Raw genomic sequence first — 8198 nt, forward strand, 5'->3', positions numbered from 1 at the left:
AGCCTTCCAGTCCCCTACCTAGAGTGATAATACCTACCCCAGCAATCCTGACAAGCTAGAGGACATATCCAACATATCCAACAGTTGGATCGATTGCTTGGCCAGGCATACAAGTGGACGCACTGTAGGTATACTCATCAGGTGTCCATCTGAAAGTGGGAAACCACAGGAGCAGCAGAAGTCTAAGGTCAGAAAGACAGACATTTAGTAGAAACTTGCATTGGAAAGTCTTCCCCGTCTATAAGAATTACACTTGTGGCCCTGGCCAGTGTGGCTCTGTTGGTTGCGTATCATCTGGTGCACCAAAATGTTGCTGGTTCAATTCCCAGCCAGAGCACATACCCAGGTTGCAGGTTCCATTCCAGATAGGAACATGTGCAGGAGCAACCAATCAATGTCTCTCTCTCTCTCTCTCTCTCTCTCTCTCTCTCTCTCTCTCTCTCTCTCTCTCTCTCTCTCTCTCTCTCTCTCTCTCTCTCTCTCTCTCTCTCTCTCTCTCTCTCTCTCTCTCTCCCTCTCTCTCTCTCTCTCAAATCAATCAAAACATATATAAAAAAGTAGAATTACATTTGTGGCCTGATCCTTAGATGTTAGTGTGGCTGCAGCCTTAGGAACTTGACCTGGCTGTGCATACCATCATGTTGGCCAGCGGAGGCAGCACTGGCAGGCACATAGAGATATGCCAAACCAGGACCTTCATTTTTCCCCTTTCAATGGTGCATGTTCCATTTCAGGTATCATGTATTTCAACAGGTCCTGCTGTTGGTATTGGACAGGGGTCCACAGACTGACATATGGAGCAACAGGCCCTACTGGTTGATCACTCAAAAATATTAAAGCCTGGGCCCTCAGTTGATTTGAGCATCATCCCGTAGTAGGTTGCAGATTTGATCCCCAGTCAAGGTGAGTATGGGTGGCAACTGATTGATGTTCCTCTTTCACATCGATAGTTCTCTCTTTCTCTCCCTTCCTCTCTCTCTAAAATTAATAAAAGCATATTCTCAGGTGAGGATTTTTTTTTTAAGTATTAACATGGTGACAGGAGAAAGCTTGAGTTAGACCAGAAGCAGGGTCTATACAAACCATACTTAGAACCCTCATTCAGAGGGAGGGAGCCAAAACCAATTTGCCAGTCCTTCATCAGTTGGGGACTCTGGTGAATGGCCCCAGATAACTTGGACAGTTGCCTTGGGTGTTGTTTAGAACACACAGGACATACTCTTACTGCATAACCAAGTCATTGTATTTCAAAGCAATCTGGCATCATTGGCAATATATGCCATCCCCTGGGCACTATGGTAACAGTTCTTTCTATTCACCCAACTGCTGTATCTACTGAAGGGTCAGTTGCTAGGGCTGGTGCCCAAGCCAGAGCATCAGCTTCCTACTTGCCAGGGGGTGTCAGCACCTTATGAGCTGGGACATGGAAGACAGTCCTCAGATTCTTTTTTTTCTTTATCATTATTGTGGAAAGTGTTGCATAGGTCCTCCTTTTTCTCCCATTATCCTCTCCAGACCGCTCCCATCACCCCCTCTCCCAGGCCCTCACCACCCGATTGTCTGTGTCCATGGGTTATGCATATATGCATACAAATTCATTGGTTGATCTCTTCCCACCCATCCTCCCCTGCCTTCCCTCTGTGGAGCATGAGACTCTTACCTCAGACCAACCCATATCCTAGCATCATGGAAAACCACTGTGGGAATGGTGGGAAGAATGTACTTTCCAAGAATAGGGGAGGAGCTTCCAATTGCCCAGGTCCAACTTGCAGGTCAACCCACGGTCATGTCCTCTAGGTGACCATCTTCAACACCTTTCTTCTCTAGTATCTGTCCAGCACCCTCTAGTGACAAAGCTTAACATCATGCTAACTGGCAAAAAAGGAATATTTCAAGGACCTACTCCATTTTCATAGAGCATACAATGATGAGTGGATTTAAAGTTGAGAGGCAATAAATTGATAACTGTCACACCAGCTTTTCTTATTTGGATGCAATATTTGCCACATACACTGTTAATGAACTGCAATATTAATACATTTCTAAGTGTTTCTGCTTTCTAATACAAGGTACCCTCCCACCCCTAGAAATCCAAAATCACACCTAAATATGAAGTTCCAGGTTCTGAAAAAGTCTATCCATTCTGAATATCTACACTTAAAAAACACCTGAACATTTATTTAGGGCACTGAAGGGTCCTCTGGTTAAAGAATTCCCTGTGTAGGTCTCAATACATAATGTTCTATACTATATAATAAAAGAGTAATATGCAAATTGACCCTAATGGTGGAACAACCAGAACGACCACTGGACCAGTCACTATGAGGTGCACTGACCACCAGCCGGCAGGCTCCGATCACCTGATGGCAAACAGGGAGCCAAGGTGGGTGGCAGGGGATGCGGGAAGCGCCAGGCCAAGGCTCCCGCCCTGCCAGTCGCCCCACACACAGAAGGCAACCTGCAGTGGGAGCGGGACAGGAGAGCAGGCAGGAACAGCTGACCTCTTGGTCCCTTCCCCCAGCTGTCAGGCACCAATCACCTGATGGCAAAATGGGAACCGGGGGGGGGAGGGGGGACAGGGCCAGCTAGGGGCAGCCAGGGAAGATGGCCCTGATCGCAGGCCAGGCCTAGGGACCGTACCTGCCACACAAATTTCGTGCACCAAGCCTCTGGTATAATTATAAGTTCAACTGATGTTTATTCACTTTAAATTCTTGCCTCTTAGTATTTGCTTTGTTTTTTTCTTTCTGAGATAAGCGCAAAATTGTTGTCTTCCTCTACTTGGCTGTATTATGAATTAATGGCCCATAAGGTATATCATGATGGAAATAGCATCAGCTCTCTGTCAGGCAGACCTGGTATCAAATTCTGACAAAAGTTATGGATTTTATTCAACTGCCCCTGGTAAAAAATTATAAGCATGACAAATTAATTCAGACTTTCATGCCAAAGACAGGCATGGAAGCATGAAATAAAACTTCGTAAAGTGTTCCACTAAGTACCATAGAATTTCTAAACAATAATCCAGAGTTTTTAGGGGAAAAATAGTAATTGGCACAGACACCAAATGTTAACAGAGAGTCTCAGAAACATTGCCTCTCCCCCTTACTGCCCCTCCCTTTTATTCCATTATTCTTTATAATGAGAGATGGTTTTTAAAAGTGAAATTCCCTTTCCTCTTAAAAGTGTCTTTCTATAACAATTCTATTCTCAACTTTAAATGTTCAAATAACTACTTATAAGAAAATGAACCACTTCTTTACATAGATTGCAGCTGTTGACAACAGTTTACTGAAGGGTCTGAGATGCTACACTACAGTACTGTGAAAATAGAGCTCAAATTGGAGATCTGCACACTTCAGTTAGAAATACCAGGATAAACTGGTTAAAGTCTCTCATCCCAATGAACAAGTTGCTAGAACTTTCACCTAGTTTAATCTCAATTTCCAAAACCACGATGGAATTACTAGATTGTATGTTCCTTTGGTTTTTTTCATATTACCAAAGTTATTCATATTTAGACCAGACCTGATGCCAAATATTTTTTCCACTTTTTTTTTTTTTTAGGGAAAGTTAAAGGTGTTTGTTTGGAGAAAGAGTCCATATGATGACGTTTACAGATAGTGGTGGGATATGTGATAGAGTGAGTGATTTTCACAGAGCACTGAAGATTGCCCAAACCCAACCTCAAATTTATGTTTATCCTTACTGTCTTTTTCCCCTGTTAAAAAAATATTTTTTAGGAAAAAGACTGGATGATTCATGATGGAATAAAAACCTTTGGCATCAGGATCTGTCACTAAAGTTTTAGATCCATGATGATGGTGTATTCTTCCTATGCACTTGGTGAAGAGGGTGCTAGAGATAGAGAGACATAGAGACAGACAGAGACAGAGATTCAAGGCGATTCTGAGTGGGACACAGAGCACGAGAGAGTCAAAGAAGCAGAGTCAAGTGTCAGGAACAGGGGTGGTAGGTTCATTTAACTAAGAGCAAAGAAAGGAGAAACCTAATGCTGGGGCTTTGGAGCGGCCCCCCTTGGCCCAGAGCCCTGGTTTCTAAATACTTTCTGCAACCACTTGCGGAGGCCAAGGGCTGAGAAAGCTACTCTGTGGGCACCTATACAGCCTTTGGGATGCTGCCCTGCACCTGGGGCAGTGGCAGCAGCCGGCCCCTCAGCCCGAGGCCACCTGGTTGTACCAACAAGAGAAGTGGGTGGTTTGAAGGAGCAAGGATCGAAGTGGAATTCCAGGTTTTGCCAATTTCTCAGGGTTTGCTGGTCAGGATGGTGAGAGGAGGTGAGGGGGTGAGGCTGTGTTAGGATAGTTCTTGCTCTTGCTATTTAACCCTATTAGAGAGGGAGAGAGTAGAAGAGGAGAGAGGTGCGGGTATATACGAAGAGTTTCATGTGGTGGACAGGGCAGAGACAGAGGTGGAGAGGGTAGAGAAGGGTGTCATTTTTTTTTACTAGGAAGCAAATAGGTGACATCCTGAAAGAAGCAGTTACCAAGTCTCTTTGTGTATTTGCGGGGCCAGGGGCAGGTGTTCCTAGATACCAGGGAACTTACACACGGTGGTCTGTCTTCCTGGCAATTGGGGTGTATGTGTGCAGAGGCGGTGGGAGCCTGGATGCTCTGTCTGCCCCAATACAAGGCCCCACTGCTCTGTCCTGGTCTGCTGACAACTGAGGGATCGCAGACATGACACAGGAAACTCGAGTTGTGTATGTGTGCATTGGTTCGAGGCCAAGAGAGTCTACAAAAGGCCAAGAGAGTCCTACATGATGAATAACGTTCATACTTACCCAAACTGGGTGGTTGTTCACTGAACAACCTCCCTGTAAAAATCTCCCCATTCCTATCCTGACTGCTCCACCCTGGAGGGCCCAGAGAGGGGCTGCTTGAGAGTCTGCATTGCAGCAGCAGCAGCATGAAGGGAAGAAATGCCCAAGGAGAGGGGGAGCCCCAAAGGCAGGCTCAGGGAGGGTGGCAAAAGACCAAAGTGCAACTGGCCGCTGGGGCAGGCTGGAGGGAGACCTGGGCAGGGGACGGGCATAAAGCTGGGGACCTGGGCACCATTCTAATGTCTGGACACATGGTTCTCATTCTGTAGCTGGTGTCAGCGCTCAATCTTGTCCTTGTTTTTCAGACTCTCATACCTGTGTTTTAAATGCTCTCCCTTGGCCAAGATCCCCAGCTGGCAGCCTCCAATGTAGTCATTGGACTTGCCAGTGTCATAGTCCCAGGCCAAGATGTCCAGCTACTTCTTCGCCAGGTCACTATGTTTGATGTCATAGAAGAACTCCCCATTAAAATTAGGATTCAACGTTTTCTTCTTAATTTGAGTCTTGTGTTTGGCCTTCTTTCCCATGTCTGGTTTCAGCCAGAGCTTGACGAATGGATCTGAGTAGCCATTGGCGTCCATGGGGCCAGGTGCTGCAATGTAGGATGCCCACAACAAGGCCTCCCTGCTGTGTGCTGTACACAAGGCACACCAGCTTCTTGCCGCGTTCCTGTGTCACCAAAGCGCTCCACCTGCTCCTCCTCACAAAGGGCCATGCCTCAGGTGGACCCAGTGGTCTCCACACTTCATCGGGATCGCCGGCTCTAGACAGATATTGGAGTTCTTCCTTCGGCTCGGCTTCCGCTTCTTGAGGAAGAATCTGGTCTCACAGATAAACTCATTATCTGTGGCCACATCTGTCCTCATCGCAGAGAGCCTGAGGGTCCTCCTCTGCCTGTGAGAGGCTCTTCCTCCCCTGTGATGTCCTGACAGACAAGAGTCTCCTTCAGGACCAGTTCCCGGGGTCCCACAGGGCTGTTGTTGTTTTCCTACTATTTAAAGTAGATGCAGATGTAGCCAAAGATAAATGTAACTCTTCCTTAGCAAGAGGGTTCTGAAGTTTCCTCTAAGTCCATTGAATTCTCAACACAAGATCAGACAAACAAGAATATAATGGAACCCAGGTGTTAGACCAACTACTCATTTAACCATAAATGAGGAAAAGAGAAATATTCATTCTTGATGCAAGTTGTGTTATTAGAGAATTCATCATAATGAAGTAATGACCTCACTTTGCTCGGAGGTTAACTGCACAAATGGCGCTGTATTGACCGAATGTTAATGAGTTGTGCGTGTGGCAGCAGGAGCCGGAGACCGCAGAAGGCAGCTTCTGTGATAGGTAGATCATTACAATGGAAGTCATGTCTTGGGAAATGAGCAGGATTCACATCACATCTTCTGTCTTAACACAATTTCTCTAGCTCTGTTTCCAGTAATCTGTGGGATTATTTGACAGCAAAATGACATTTTAACTTTGGAACAAATTTTTCTCATAGAAAGCACAATTACCTACTGATATTGTGATGTACAATTAGACACAGCCATGCTGGACAATTTAGATTTTTCAAACATACAAACAGTGGATATGTTGTTCATTAGCACACGAGATTCTCCTGTCCCTGTATTGTAACCCTTTTGGTTTAAATGCCCTAGTCTTATGCAATGGATGCGTTCTGAAATTTTTTTAAAAATATATTTTATTGATTTTTTACAGAGAGGAAGGGAGAAGGTTAGAGAGTTAGAAACATCGATGAGAGAGAAACATCGATCGGCTGCCTCCTGCACACCCCCTACTGGGGATGTGCCCGCAACCAAGGTACATGCCCTTGACCGGAATCGAACCCGGGACCCTTCAGTCCGCAGGCCAACGCTCTATTCACTGAGCCAAACCAGTTGGGGCACGTTCTGAAATTTTTAATTGCAGTTCATTTAAATTAAAAGTTTCAAGCTTTTTAAATATAGGAGAATTCTGGGAGCTAAACCTAATCTCTATGATGGATCAGGTCTTTACTGTATGCAGAGACTGTGTTTCAAGGAACATTATTTGGCTCGTGTTCTATCTAAATCCATTTAACAAAAAAATCCATATTATAAAGGAATTTTATTATCGTGTAAAATGTAATATGCTGGAAATATGTGTGAATTCTTATGAGTCCAGTTGTTTTATTTAAACTCACTGAGGCATCAGTAATACACCACACTGAGAATGTAAAATAGAGAAAACCTCCTTTTAAATCTTTTCTGGGTTTGTCAAGTTCAGGAAGGGAATTCTTTCTCTGGGAGGAGAGAGAGAGAGAGAGAGAGAGAGGGAGAGAGAGAGAGAGAGAGAGAGAGAGAGAGCGCTGTGTGTGTGCACATGCACATGCATTAATAATCTACATTTAGCCATTTCTCGATTAACTGCAGTTAAGGCGACTAAGTTTTCATCCCACACTGATTTTCCCTGCAGTCACTCAGAACCACTCTCTTCTCTCCTCAAAGTATTTTCAGGAGACATTTTAGCATTAGCCCAAATATCACAATTAAATGGGAGAGAAGCCTAAAACAAAGTGTTTGTTATATGTCATAATCAAAGAATTTAAGCATCAACAATGTGCTTGAAAGCATGAAAAATAAGCTAAAGGTGTCTCCCTTCTGTATTGGTGATATTTAAAATATACTCAGAAAACAATGGAAACTGTTTTATTACACATCATGAACATGTCATTAGTCAAAAGAAAAAAGAAATCGCACTAACTTCTTGGTGGGATGTTATCTGATTGTCAAAATTAGCAGAAATACTAAACCTCCGCAATATTCATCTATAACATGAGATACTTTAACTACCTCATGAGATATATTGTGCAAATTTAATGAGATAAAGCAGGGATCAGCAAACTATGGACCACAAGCCAAATCTAGCCCACCCCTATGTTTTTTCAGCCCACAACATAAGAATGGTATTTACATTTGTAATAGTTTTTACAAATCAAAAGAATAATATTTCAAGACATGTGAAAGTTATGTAAAATTCAAATTTCAAAGTCTATAAATAAAGTGATATTGGAACTCAGCTTCAACAATTCACACTTGTACTGTCTACGGCTGCTTTCCCACTACAACAGCAGAGCAAAGCCTAAAATATTTACTATTTGGCTCTTAGAAAAAGTTTGCCAAGGTCTGAAATAAGCATGAAAATCCCTTAGCACAAGGCCATAGTAGGGGCTCAATACATGGTATTTATTTACATAAATATAATCTTAACATAGATAGATAGAGATAGAGATAGAGATAGAGATAGAGGTAGAGATAGAGGTAGAGATAGGGATAGAGATAGAGATAGAGATATATAGATCCTACATAATAAAAGAGAAAAA

Source organism: Myotis davidii, unplaced genomic scaffold (genome assembly GCF_000327345.1).
Source record: "Myotis davidii unplaced genomic scaffold, ASM32734v1 scaffold1134, whole genome shotgun sequence".
Classification (NCBI taxonomy): domain Eukaryota; kingdom Metazoa; phylum Chordata; class Mammalia; order Chiroptera; family Vespertilionidae; genus Myotis; species Myotis davidii.